This window comes from Eurosta solidaginis, chromosome 1, assembly GCF_040869045.1.
Source record: "Eurosta solidaginis isolate ZX-2024a chromosome 1, ASM4086904v1, whole genome shotgun sequence".
Taxonomy (NCBI): domain Eukaryota; kingdom Metazoa; phylum Arthropoda; class Insecta; order Diptera; family Tephritidae; genus Eurosta; species Eurosta solidaginis.
In genome coordinates this window covers 173,623,322-173,638,645 of record NC_090319.1, presented here as the reverse complement: position 1 = coordinate 173,638,645, position 15,324 = coordinate 173,623,322, and the positions used below count along the sequence as shown (strand labels likewise).

General features: G+C 36.3%; 1 long non-coding RNA gene across 1 annotated transcript in view; it reads right to left on the bottom strand.

Moving 5' to 3' along the window:
- Window positions 1-1,090: 1,090 nt before the first annotated feature.
- Window positions 1,091-15,324, bottom strand: part of LOC137236945 (uncharacterized) — a 56,702-nt gene continuing 42,468 nt past the window's right edge. Inside the window, exon 4 of the long non-coding RNA XR_010948722.1 lies at window positions 1,091-1,426. This is a non-coding gene — a long non-coding RNA (uncharacterized lncRNA). The remainder of the gene's footprint in view (window positions 1,427-15,324) is intronic.

The following is a 15,324-nucleotide window of genomic DNA, read 5'->3' as shown; positions in this document are numbered from 1 at the left end:
AAATATTAATTCAAAGGGAGTAAATTTATTATCAAAAACCGAACTACTTGTAGTATTGTGTATAAATGTAAAGTATTTTAAATATGTATCCCAATCTGAATACGTTTCATTTAGATATGCACGCAAGTATTCGTTAAAGACTCTATGATTTCTTTCAACAGTACCAACAGTTTCGTGGTGGTAGGCTGTTGAGAAATTATGATCAATCTTTAAAAGTTTTGTCAATTCAGAGAATAATTTGTTTTTATATTCCGTTCCTAAATCGGATCTAATAGCTTTCATTGTACCATATGTTAATATAAAGGTTTCAAAAATAGCACAAGCAATAGTTTTTGCTTATTTATCTGGTACAGCTACTGTTACCAGGTATTTAGAAAAGTCACAAATCATAGTAACAGCGAACTTGTTACCATATTAGGATTCCGGAAGTGGACCTATTGTATCGACAATTACTATGTCAAAGGGTTTGGAGGGCGTTGGAGTCAAGACAAGATTTTCCTTTGTTTTTAGTTTTACTTTATTTAAAAGGCATTTATTGCAATTTTTGACAAATTTCGCAATGTCTCTTGTCATATTTTTCCAATAGTATTTTGTTCTTAATTTGGAATATAATCGTTTTGTACCGCAATGACCGTCTAACAAAGGGTTCTCATGATAAATTGTCATAAGTTTTTGTTTTTGCTCTGTTTCTGCTACAGTTTCCACAGGGTCTGTTAGTATTATTTGTAATGATTTTAAAATTTTATTACCGCTGATTTTAAAATTTGCAATTGAAAATTCTTTGAAAAATATTGCATTTTTTGGCCATTCTAACTGGTTAATATTGTGACTGCCGGCTGCTTATTCAAGCCTCGAAAATAACTCATCTAAATTTGTTTTTCCGTTAGCATTCACAAAATTAAGTAAATTTAGTTTTTTATGTTTTAAATGCGCATAAATTTGTATATTGGAGATCTCATTATTTTTATTCAATTGTATAGTCGACTTTATTCGCGGTATCATTTTTGAAAAATTGTATGAAAATTTGTCATAAACTTGTACTTTAGGCGTTTCGCAAAAGGTATCCGTAAAATTATCGTCTTTATTTTGTAAGTTTGTGATCGCGTTTGGACTGCTAAAACATGCTTTGTAGATTCTTTTATTTCGTCTATACTAATGCGTGAAAGAGCATCAGCCACAACGTTCCCAATATGCGCAAGTACAACTTTTTTCCAACCTTTGAGAAATATTTAGTTCTCAAATGGAAATCCAACTTTTACAACAATTGAAGATCAAATCGTTTTTCCAAAGTTTGTTTTCAAATTGAGTGCTCTTGGAGGTCAATTTGAGATATTACTTAAAATTTGTTCACATGGTAACGCGTTTATTCATTATGTGTGTGGCAATGTTGGCCAATCATCTGTCAAAAGATTGGATAGCAGTGAAACTGAAAGTAGTGGAAAAAGTGAATTAATTGATATATTTCGGGGAAGTACCCAATTTTAATATGGTAAGTATTTAGTTAATTTAATATACATATGTGAAACTATTAAAATGCATAGAAGCAAGAAAATTAGAAGTGAGGTAAGGCAGGTAGTGGCTTGGCTGTCGGAGTGCTCACCAACAATTGAAAGTTTGCCAATGGAGCCTTCCCCGTCAACTGCTGCATACAATCCTCCTTTGGAAAACTTTGCAACTGAAGAAACTTCCTCGGAAAGCGATTCAGAAGAGATTGCTGATGATTTGCCCAACATAAATGATGAGTTAGCTAGTTGGGCAGTAGAATTCAATATTACAAATGCAGCTGCCAATAGCTTTTTAAATATATATTTCCATACAAATTTTCTACTATAAGAGCTTTATAAGCTATTTTATTTATATATTCTATTCTACTGTATACTTCGTACTCTCTTTTTTCTTTAGGTTGTTGAACTCCAAACTATAGTTTGTGGCAATTCCATACGCTTCATAAAAATGATGTGGCGAAAAGTGATGAGCGATGAAGCCCCCCAGCGGGTTAGGGGATCAGAATATACCCGCAGTAGATATGCCTGTCGTAAGAGGCGACTAAAATACCAGATTGAAGGGGCTGTCTAGCGCAACCCTTCAGGTTGCCAGCGCAATATATAGCTTCTCCAAACCCAATTGTCAACCTCACCTATCCGCGGCGAATCCTGTTTCACTAACAGACGAGGCTCTGGCAACCCCAAGCACCTTAAGGGTTTTTGGGGGTGGGGAGGGAGGGAATGGCATGAAGGTTTAATGTTGCCACATACATCGTTCCCGAGATGGTCGGGCTAGCACCTTAATGGTGATATGGTACCGGAGCGTACCGGATCTGTATCCGGCAAAGGACCATCACATCGATAACACTCCCCAAAGCCTTCGGGGAGCAACCTTATCGCTACAACAACAACAACACCAACAACATTAGCGATGAAGCTTCAGGCACTTCACTTGGAAGGGCACGTCCAACAAGAAAGCTATTAGAGTGCTCAGTATAACAGGAGCCCTGAAGAGTAACTATTACATGTCCATTTTTCTTTTTTATTTATAATTGAAATATTTTTTATTTCAGAGGCTTATAATCAAAAATTTGCCAACTCTTCCAATGAGGACTTTGGAAGGACTAATATGTCCTTCTTTCATCAAGCCAAAAATCGCCTGGTGAAAAAAATTCAATACAACAAGAAAGAGAATGCTACTGAAGTTAAATAAAAATAAGATATTGATTTATTGCATTAATTTGATGATTCTAAAATAATCATTAAAATTTTAAACTAATTGTAATTCCTTAATTAGATTCTTACAAAATTTTAAAAATTCTTTGCATCAAAGCTGAGGTATTTTTGTTCGTGCTCAAAGCACCGAGACATAGAAAAATGTAAAAAAATTGGGGGTCAACCGGAGAAATTCTGAGATAATTGAGGTTATGTACGCGAAAAACGGATTTTCCCCCACTTTTGAGATCTTGTACAGCGTATAACAATTTTTTGGTGATTTCTTTGTCCAATCATATCATTTAATACTACTCCTACCCTGCAATTCAAGATATTACGATCTTAATTACGAACTCTTTTCGTAAAGTTATGGCTATTTTAAGTTATGTTCTTTGACGAAGTTGTGTAAACAGTATATTTGATACTTGAAAAGTGCATTGAAATTTGATGCATAACTTAAAACAGCCATAACTATTCGAACAGAGTTCGTAATTAAGATCGTAATATCTTGAATTGAAGAGTAAAAGTAGTATTAAATGATATGATTGGAGAAAGAAATCACCAAAAAATTGTGTACCCTGTAAAAGACCTCAAAAGTAGGGAAAAACACCGTTTTTCGCGTACGTAACTTCAATTATCTCAGAATTTCTCCGGTTGACCACCCACTTTTTTACACTTTCTCGATGTTTTCAGCATGAAAAAAATATCTCAGCTTTGGTGAAAAGAATTTTTAAAATTTGGAAGAATCTAATTAATGAATTACAATTACTTAACATTTTTAAATACTTTTAATTTATTATTATGTAAAATGAATTACCATTTATTTTAATTTATGTTTATTCTATTAAACTGAAACCAAATTTATATACAACGCTGTTATTTTTGTTCAATTCGGATGGGAAATTTAATTCTAGAAGAGTTTTCTTTTTCATTTGAACCCAATTGGAGATTGATGTTGTAGTTCAAATTTATATCAAAGAGTTTCTTAAGTGGAGAACTAAGACTATTTACGTATAAAAATTGTGCCGTTTTGTTTGAGAATGGGTTGGTTCTCCAATGGAGGTACAATGATTATTAAACATTGGAATTTGGAAACCGAGTTGGATTTCCATTTGACCTCAAACCAATTTCCAACAAAAATTTTTATTGGGTTAGATTTTCCTTTTATATATTCAATCGTAAATTTATATTCTGACAGTTCTAATCGAATTCTAGAAAGTTTAGACGAAGGATCTTTCATGTTAAAAAGATAAACTAGTGGTCTATGATCGGATTTTACTGTGAAATTTGTACTGTAAACATATGGACGAAAATGCTTTATAGCGAAATGTATTGCTAGGAGTTCTAGTTCGATAATTGCTTTTTTCTGTTCTGCTTTATTAAAAGATTTTGACGCGAAACAAATTGGTAAATCGTTATCACCATGATTTTGGCTTAATATAGCATCACAGCCACTCTTAGAAGTATCTACTGTAATTATAAATTCTTTTGTAAAGTCAGGGTAGAAGTTGAGGAGACATTAATGCAAGTTTTAGTTTTCCGAAAGCGTTTTCGCACGCTTCGTCCCAAACAAATTCAACTTTTTTCCGATTTAAAGGCGCTGCCAGAGACGCAAAATTCGGTATAAATCGCCTGTAATAATTTGCAAATGCAACAAATCGCCTAACCGCATCGTTGTCTTTTGGCTTAGTATACCTTTTGATAGCGTCTATTTTTGAATCGTCTGGCAGCAAATCTTTTGACGCGCATTTATGGCCTAGAAAAGTTACTTCGGAACGAAGGAAATTGCACTTGTTTGGATTCAGCTTTAAATTAAACTTTCTACAGGTTTCGAAAACTTTTTCTAAATTTTTAAGGTGGTGTGTCTACTACAACCAATGACGATAACGTCGTCAATATACATAAAAGCCTGATTTGGCGAAATGCCTGAAAATGCTATTGACATCATACGAGAAAAAGAGTTTGGTGCTATATTTAACCCGAAAGGTAAAACTTTCCAACGAAAAGCTCCTCGATCTGTACTGAAAGAAGTTACGTTTCTAGATTTAGGGTGAAGGGGTATTTGGTGAAAACCAGAAAAAAGATCTAGAGTTGAGAATTATTTGGCTCTGCCAAGATTGTCGAGTATGTCATCAACGCGTGCTAGTGGAAATTTGTCGGCTATAAGCTTTTTATTGACTGCTCTGAAATCTACGCACATACGATACGACTTTTTGCCTGTTGGATCTTTTTTCGGTACCAAAATTAAAGGAATGTTGTAATTTGAAAAACTAGGGTCGATTAAATCATTCTGTAATAGGTTTTCGACTTGTTTATTTATTTCTTCGCGTTGTGTGTATGGCAAACGGTAATTTTTAATATAGACAGGGGTTTTGTCAGTTAATCTAAGTTTTTGTTCGTAGAAATTATTAAGCGTCATTAAGTCGGTTTTTAATGCAAAAATATCAGAATATTTCAAACATAAATCAAGTAATTTCTTTTTGGCGTAAGAAGGCATTTGTTTTGCTAAAACTGATTTAAGCTCTTCTATGCGTTTTGAATCGATAGGTGTATCATTTATGCGATAGACATTGAAGTTTTTAATGTCTTCAGTTTGAATATTGAAATCTTTTACGTAATTGACCTCGTCGGTGGCGTTGATAACTTTTGTTATTGGGTTTTTTGTATCACCGATACATTTGGCCGTGAAAACACCGTTACAAAGTTCCTGGGAATCAACAAAAACTGGACTTGTCGAATTTTTCAAACTAAAAACACGAAAAACCTCGCATCTTGGTGGAATTACAAGAGGATTTGTTGAAGTGTTATGCAAAATTGAAATATTTACCTTTTCTGTCCCTTGTCCGAATGTAATTGTGTCATTAACATAATTGATTATGCATTTGTTCGTTTTTAGAAAGTCTTTCCCTATTATACCGTCCGAAGGAATATTAAATTGACAACGTGAGTCAGAGGAAAAAATGTATTTGATGCGATTATACTTGTATTAACTGTTCCTAGTGTTGTTACCGTGTCTGTTGTTACGGCTGTTATATTTATTACATTACTATCGTCTACTTCTACATCGTTTGCCAAACTGGAAATTTTTATTAATGAAATGTCTGCCTGTGAATCTACTAGAAAAGAACATATTTTATGTGAATCGCTACAAGCGACTTCGACGAAATCGGAAAAATTTAAATTTAGACAATATATTGACTGAGAAGTATTTAGTCGAATTGCTCCTGCTCCCTCAGTGTTCGCGCCTGAGGGGCTTCGGTATCTAAAGAACGAACATTGGCTGAATTTCTAGAACTTGAACCCTGATTATTGGAATTTCTGTTATTTACGGACCGATTATTATTGTTGGAATTGCTATTGCCTCTATTGTAATTGCGATTATTGCCTCTGTTATAATTGTTATTTCGGAAATTTGTATTATTGTGTTGTCTATTTGTATTACCGTTAAATCGAAAATTATTATTGTTGTTTTAACTGAAATTACTGTTACCTCTGCAATTTCCACGGAAATTACTATATCTTATCGGACGTGACCGAAACGCTAACACCTGCCGCTCTTTAACTTCCTGTTCTCGCTCTATAATCATTTTCGCTACAACGTCCTTTGAATTTTTGAAGGTTGTTGACGCAAGGATTGATTTCACCATATCTGATCTACTATTTAATCTACAAACGTTGAACGTTTGTTCAACCGCCATCTCATGGGCTTTTGCCTGTGTCATACCTTCAATGATTAGACATCGCTCTAAGGAGACAGAAAGCTCTTCTACCTGCTTTGAAAATTCTGAAAAATTGTTATTTGTTACTCTTAAGGCTGCGATTTTTCCCGCGACAACTTTCGAGTTGTCTAGCCTAATTGTACTACATAGCGCTTCTTTAATTTGGCTGACTGATTCTATATGCGTTGGTAGGGCTTCGCGCGCTTTGCCTTCGAGCTTGGATTTTAAAAATGCAAAAAATGTAGGAGTTAAATTTTCGTTAGAGAATACTTCCATTAATTCAACTTTATTTATAAATGAGCCAAGTGCTAACGGGTCTGCACTGTAGTTTTCTCGCATAATCGAGGCACAAGTACTAATAAACGATTTTTTCTCCTCGATTGTGGCCATGGTTGTAACGTTAAGAGTCGGAGTTAGAATAAGCAAACTAGAATTTGGAATTACAGGTTGATCATCAAATCCTAAAAGGTCTGTACTCAGGGATAATTTATTATGTTCACTTGTTAAGGTATCAGTTGAAGATGCAACTGAAGATGAATCGGAATCTGAATTATTGGAATCTAAATCTTGCTCTGAGTTTTTGGAATTTAAATCTTGCTCTGAATTTTTGGAACTTGAACTTGGATGGGAATTTTTAGAAACTACCTTCCCGTTTCTTAGGTCCATACGTGTTGAAACGAACAGACAAAATTTTAAAATTTTTTGTTGCAAGATATGTGGAATTTGTTTATGAAGATTGAATAGAAATTGAATTTAAAGGAAATTAAATTTGAATGAGAGGATTATTCGAGAATGGATTAGGAAAGTTATGCAGAATTGAAAGACAAGTGGGATTTGAGAGAGTCAAACTGAAAGAATTTAAAAGATGTTGAATATTGTTTACGAATATATTTATTGAAATGTAAGAACTTTAATTGTACAGAATGTGAAAAAAATGTTTTAATTTGAAATGTATGGCAAAAATTATCAAAATCTTTTCAAAATTGTAATATAAATGTCCTCGGACGCACCGGGATTTAAAAAAATGTATGTCATGTTTATACACGGACGCACCGCTTTAAAGAAAAATTGTAGTCATATTTTTAACTGCATATATGCGGACGCACCACTTTTTGAAAAAGTAACAACATTTTTGTTTGTACTCTTTTGTGATGGAGCCCACTGTAGGGCAGGGTGGAACTACAACTAAAATTTGATGACCAATTACTAAAACTTATAAAATTTTTCCGCTTTTGTCCGACCCTGACCCACAGTGCCTACCTGTGTATTTATATGTTTGTGGAAAATTATAATTTTTTGTAGTGATTAATGTAATTAATTAAGTATAATGATTTTGTAATTTTGAAGTATTTATGAAAAATAATTTTTGAAAAGATGGAAGATTAATATAATGTAAAATATTTTTTTTTTATTTGTAAATATAATGCAAAATAGTTTTGTAATTTTGATAAGTATTGGAACAAATGTAATTTAAGTGAATTTGTTAAAAGTAGAAATATTTTATTTCGCCATACCAACTGTACCGCTGCTCTCTGCTTACTGCTCTGCTGCTGATGGCGTTGCTTTTTTCTGAGTACTTTCCGCTATTTTGGGTCTCTTCTTGTGGTTCCGTTATGAGCGTGGCTTGGCTAATGCCGTTTTTCCAATAAAAAATATATACCGTATTATGGTTCCGTTACGGGGTTGGCGTGGCTGCTGCCGTTTTTCGCCAAAAATTAAAAATTGTCGATTTCACTAATTTTAATGACTGTAACTGTTTTTTTTTTCGTACACATTAGTGTATATTTTGAATTAAATTTTTTCCATATGTATTTTGTTTTTTAAATGTTTCGACTGGTGACTATTCCATTCCACCATGCTTTAGGAATTTATGCATGTTTATGTATTTTTTGTAGATATTTTCCAAAAAAAATTTTTTTGTAGTTTTTTTTCAGTTTTATATTTTCTTTTTTGTAATGGTTTTAAATTTTATATATTTTTTTTAATTTTTGTATTTTTTTTGTAGCTTTTAAATGTTTTTATATATTTGTAGATTTTTAAAGGTTTTTTATTTGTAGGGTTTTTGTAAATTTTGTATTTTGTTTGTAAATTTTTCAAATTTTTATATATTTTTTTAATAGTTTTTAATGTTTTATACTTTTTTTGTAATTTTTTTGATTTTAAACTTTTTTTGTAATATTTTTTTTTTTGATTTTATAAATTTTTGTAACTCTCTTTGTATGTATATGTATTTTGTTAATTATTAATTTTTTTTTTTAATTTTAAGTGTTTTTTTTTCTTTTGTTTAATTCCCACGCCTGTTGGGAGGCTTGTCTCCTTCCGGCCACTCGCATCATTTACAGGGCTTCGGCCCACGGTCGCCATATCGAGGATCCATGTTGGGATCCTGCGAGAGCGTTCCGCGACACACACTGCCACTAGTGAAGAAAACTACTTTTAATTTTAAGTTCAGTTCCTTTATTTTTAAAATTGATCTTTCTTGTTTTCTATTTGCACGACAAGTTGTAGTATACTTTGTAGTTAACTATTTTAGTTATTTTTAGTTACTGTTGGTGCACTAGGCTATTTTTAATCTTTTACGTTCTACCTTAGTTTCTTTTAATTTTCGTTCTAAAATCTTTTGATTCTACTTTAAACTGAAAAACTGCCGCTAGCGCAACTCTGTAGCTAGGCAGCTTTTCTTTACGTTGCTTAGCAACGAAATTAATGATGGCGTCGAAATTAATCATGGCGTCGAGCAACGGCAGTTTCAACCAATCAGAAACTCTCCGAGTTGCTCGACTCCAACAATTTTAGTGATGCCAAGTGCATCTGATGTATGGTTGCATCTTGCACTTTTCTAAAGAGAGTTGCCAACTGCAATTTATTTTAATGCAATTTACTATGGAACTACAACGGCCACGTAGCCGTGAGATCTTAGCAAGGAGGCTTTTATTTGAAAAGGCCCCGCAAAGTCGACACCGGTAGTGGTAAACGGCGGAGCGTATGTGCATCGTTCCGGGGGCAAGGCCTCCATGATTTCCGATCGCATTTGCTGCTTGTGGAGGGTACAAGTTTTGCACTGATGTATGCATCTCTTTGTGAGTGGTTTAAGTCGTGGAATATAGAGATCCTGTCTGAGGCATTGCTGCATGAGACGTATTTTGGCGTCAAGAAGAAGTTCATGGAGGTACTGTATATAGAGGAATCTTGATTTTTCAGGTATAATAACGGGATGTTTTTCATTGTAAGTCAACGTTGAATGAACTAATCTACCATGAACCTTGAGGAGCCCGTTTTCATCGAGGTATGGGTTGAGGGTTAGTAGAGAGCTTCTTTTATCAATTGGGTTTGCATTTTCCAACCATGCTCTTTCGCGAGGAAAATATCGGGTTTTCGTTAACGTCACAAGTTTATTTTTCGTTTTTCGGATATCTTCATGAGACAGAGAGAGGGTATAAGCGGGTTTAATGCCTCGAATTCTCTCCTTGAGATTATTAATAAACCTGAAGGCATATGCTATGACCCTGAGGGCGCGAGGAAAAGAGGAAAATCGATCCAATACATCGGGGTCATCTTCAGCTTCGACTCGGCGCATTTCCGGCGGGTTGATGCTTCGGGTAGTTGGCTTTGGCAGGCTTCGGGGGGCTGGGTCAGCCACGCAGGGCCATTCCACCACAGCGAAGAATTTGCCAAGTCCATGGATTTGCATCCTCTTGTGCCCATATCTGCTGGATTGTCGCAACTGCCTACATGCTTCCAGGAGGCGCTTCCGACGAGATCCAGAATTTCAACTGTTCGATTGGATACGAAAGTTTTCCAAGCGTGGGGAGGCTTTTCGAGCCATGCTAACACAATTTTCAAGTCAGACCACAGGTAGAGATTTTTAAGGGAGAGTTCGAGATGGGACTGTACGACGGCGATTAGTCGGACAAGGAGTAGGGCTGCACATAGTTCTAGTCTTGGAAGACTGGTAGTGCGAAGAGGGGCAACCTTGCCTTTAGCGACCAGAAGGTGAGACGACGTGGTGGCACCGTGGGTTGTTCGCAGATATATAGTGGCGCAATATGCCTTTTCTGACACATCGAAGAAACCATTGAGTTCAACCTGCTGGTTCGGGATGTAGTCAACCCATGGAGGTATCTTTATATTTGAGATGTTGGGTAAATTTTTTGCGAACTGCGTCCATTTAATGAAGCGGAGGGCCTTCACTGGTTCGTATCAGCCGGTTCCGTCTATACAAAACTCTTGAAGTAAAATCTTGGCCTGAATCATTATCGGCGTATGCCACCCTGCGGGGTCAAAAAGTTTTGCGACCTAGGAGAGAATTTGTCGTTTTGTACTAGCGGACGAGAGGGGTATTGAGTCCACTGTATACGAAAACGTGTCGATCAGGGCGTTCCACTGGATGCCGAGAGTTTTGGTGTTGCTTGCTTTCTCGAATTCCAAAAGATTGGTGTCTAGCAAGTCCTCTTCTTTAATATTTTTTATAATACTGGGGTGATTGGCCGTTATTTTCCGTAATGGAAATCCTGCTGACGCTAATACTTGGATGACTTGGGAGAGAGATGTTTCAGCCGAGAGAATTTCATGGCTGCAGAGAGAATGTCATCTACATATGTTTCTTTCGTCAAAATAGGGGTGGCTTTCGGAAAGGTTTCTTCCACATCTTTGGCTAGTTGGTGAATTGTGCGTATGGCGAGTTAGGGGGCACAGTTTACGCCAAAGTTGACTGTTTTAAGCTGGTAGTCCTTTATGGGATCGCGTGGAGATGACCGAAAGACGATCCGCTGATAGTCTCTGTCGTCCTCATGCATGAGAATTTGACGGTACATTTTCTCTATGTCTCCGTTGAAAACAAATTGGTATTTACGCCATTTGAGAATCAGAAGCATAAGATCGGGTTGGAGGGTAGGGCCGGTATAAAGAACGTCGTTAATCGCGTGTCCAGATCCCGTCCCGACTTCTTTGAGGCGTTAAACACGACCCGCACCTTTGATGTCTTTTTCTCGGGCTTAATAACTGCGTGATGGGGAAGATAGAATGAGACGCATTTACCTCCGTCAAATTTTTCATAGGAGCCGGTTTCCTCCATATAATCGAGGGTGAGGTATTCTTCAAGGACACTATAATATTGGGTCTTTAGATCCCCTTTCTTCTCCAGGCTTCTCTCCATTCCAAGAAACTGGCTTAGAGCTGAAGACCGAGAATGGGATAGTGAGATTGACTCTGGGAAGCTGGGTTTAAACGGCAGCCTTACGATGTAACGACCGTTATCATCGCGCGAGGTTATGGCTGCGTAGAAATTCTCGCAAAACTCCTCTTCTGGGGTTATTTGGGGTTTGGTGGGAACTTCCTCCAATTATCAGAATTTTCGCAATAGAGTGTTAAGATCTTCGTTCGTCACTTCTGACACTTGCATGCAGAAAGAGTTGACAATCACAGGGGCTCTACCGCTCAGAATCCATCCAAAAATGGTTTTCTGCGCTAGAATATGGGGGGAAAGTTTCTCAACGCCATTTTGGATGATTTGTGGTATTACATCACTGCCTAGGACGAGATCTATGTGCGAGGGGGAGTGACAGTTCGAGTCTGCAAGGTTGACGTGTGCCCAATTTGCTTGGAGCTCGCTAGTGAGCTTAAGCGAGGGGAGCATTTTTGTTAAAACACAATTTGTTTGAGGTCTGAACTACTTTGCCGCTCATCCCTGGTATTTCAAATCTAGAGGGTTTGAATGGGAGTTTGAGTCTATCTTGGGCTTTGGTAGAGATTAAGGTTCGTTCAGATCCCTGATCTACAAGAGCTCTTAGTTTAAAAATTTCTCCTTTATACTCTACGGGTACGACAGCCGTGGGTAAAATTATTTTACAATCGTTTTCGGAATAAAACGATTGGACTTGGCTTTTCTGCGAGCATGAAGGACTTTCATCCAGGGCATTGGCTTGATCGGGAGTGATACCGGAGGAGGTTGTGGCGTTCGTGGTTGTGGCTTGTGAGGCTGTCTTTTGCAATCGTGAGGGTTGTCTTTTCGGCACTTGAGATGTGTCTTCGTGAAGAACTGAGTTGTGCCGATCTTGACATTGATTGCATGTTTGGGTACTGGAACAGTCTTTATGAGAGAGGCAATTGAAACACATATTGTTTTCTCTCACAAACCTTCCGCGGTCGGAGGTCGACAGATTCTTAAATTTGAAGCAACTTATAAGGGGGTGAGATGAGGTTTTACACATAGCGCACTTGTACATCGTCCGCTGCTCTGTCATATGAGACTGGGTGTGGGAGGTCGATCTATTTTGAAAGGGATGCGACTGCTGGGGTTTAAATGATGGCCTAGCTTGGGGGGTGGCTTTAAATTTATTTGGTCGCCATTGATCGACTCGCTCTACGACATCATATCGAGTTGTGAGGAACTGGTCCATTTTGGACCAGTTAGGAAGTTTTCTTCTTGAAGTCAGAGACTGCTCCCATAACGTAACTGTATTTTCTGGGGGTTTAGAGGTAACGAGGTATATTAATATTGGATCCCAATTCTCCGTGGACACCTGTTGCGTGGCGAGAATCTGAAGACAATTATTGACTGAGGACTGCAATTTTTGGATGTCTTCACTGTTTTCCGTAGTGATAGTTTTTAAGTTCATCAGGGCCCGTATTTGATTATCTACGTATCGGGACTTTAGGGCTTCCCACGCTAAAGCGAAGTTGGCGTCAGTCAAGGGGAAATGATTGACTATTTGAGCTGACTTTCCTTGGGTTTTGTATCTGAGGTGATACATTTTTTGTGCTTGGGAGAGTTTGGGGTGGTTTATGTAGACCGCTGTGAACATGTCACGAAATGAGGGCCATTTTTCATAACCACTATAAAATATTTCGGTATCGCAGGGAGGGATCTTTAGCGAAATACCGGAGTTGTCGGATGGACCTGGTGTGAAGGTAGGGGGGGGGGGGGGGGGGGGATTTGCCTGTTTAAGCAACTGAAGCTGGTCTTCGATCTGGGCTTTTGTTTCTTCATACGCTATGAGATAGGACCTGTATTTGCTATTGGCAGATGTTGGAAAATCTTCGGGCAGGTCCTGATCTGGGGTTTCGACAGTTTCATCGAAGAAGTGTTGGAGTCGATTCCAGAATTTTTTTGTATTCGAGTTTTTTATGTTAAGAGGGGACTCAGTATTGTCTTGGAGGGACGTCGACCTAAACCGAGCACAATATTCCATGAAATTGTCCGTTTCGGATATAAATTTTTTAGGGTCAGACGAGAGTTTAACTTCTTGAGTTTTGGAGCCACTTTGTCTCGTTTCTTCGTCACTCATTCTTGAGCTTATTTTATGATGCTTACGAGTGAGACTTAACAAAAATTTAACTTCAGAGAGAAAAAAAACTTTTTTATTTTTTTTTAATTACGTTTAAATATTCACGTTAAATAGCAAGAAAGAATACTTTTCAAATTAAAAAAAGCTAAGTTAAATTTTATTTGAGTTAGGGACTGAGCAAATTTGACCACTGTGCTGCGTTTGCACTATATTTAATATATTTAATATGTATATGAGGGTAGTTTAAATATACGTGGGAAAATTTTAAGATATATATATATACGTATTAACAAGTATCTAGGGTTAAATTATTATAATTTTTGATATGGGAAATTCATTCGTATGAGATATTCTTAAAATTTTTTTTGTTTTCGGTGCGACTTAGAAGAGTCTTCTTCAACTTCGATTTGTTGGACTGTAGAGGCTTTGAGGAGAGAGAAAGGTAGCTTATCGAAATTCTTAATGGGGATTGAGAATTTATAGCGTGCGAATTTAATGTGAGAAAAGTGCTATTACACGTACTGCACCACTCTTGAACCGCTGTGCACGAGATTTTATTTCACCGCTTTTGTCGTTTTCTTTCTTTTGTATATCCGTATATATGTATACGCAAGTATGGAGATTTACAAATATTTTTTGCGTTTTATATTAATTTAAATGGGGAGAAATCAAAAGTTTGCAGAGATTGTGCAATATATTTAATTAACGACAAGAGATCTTTTTAATTTAACTTGAGAAATTATTAATATTTTAAGATGTGTCGTAATAAAGTTTGAGGGATGATTTTTGCAAGTGTACCAACTGTAGCTAAATATTCGAGTTTTTCATATTTTGCTTTGCACATATACCGTACTGAGTTTTGCAATATGGGGTTATTGCTGTATATATATATATATATATATATATCTATATATATATATATACGAAATGGTATGTGCAAGTTTTGGCGGGAAATTATAACTTTTGGCGGGAAATAATAATTTTTTGAGGATCAAATTGCCTTACTTTTTCCGATTTTATATATTTTTTCGTGTTTAGGGGTGTATTAAAATCTCATTTAATACTCACGATTTAACAAATGGGTACTTATGTTTTTCCTGTGGACTGTTATACTATAATAGATATAAATATAGATATAATTCATGGATTTAACGTAATTCATGAGTCTTAAATATAATAGCTATACATCAAATGGTAATGTATAAAAAGGTTCAACGTACATATTTATATATATATGTAACTTATTTATTTATTTTATTTATTTATTTATTTTTTTTGAGCCTTTAAATTTAAAAATTTTTACAGACTAGCATAATATTAAGAGTAGAAAGGTCTTAAATGACTAATTAGGGTTACATACAAAGAAGTGCAGTCAACACCTGAAGAACTGAAAAACAAATTGAGATCCGCACAAGCCCTCGCAATAGGAGGGTTTACCGCATAGTTGGTCCTTGCAAAACTTATTTAAGGGTCTCAAAGTGCCGCAAGTTTCTGCAGGGAGCATTGAATTGCATTTTTTCCAGGAGCGATGGACAATATACAGCTCCAGAAATTAAGCCAATGATAAACGAGCACGATAAGATGGTTCGTCGATTTTCAAGCGTACTCAGTTCAATTAAA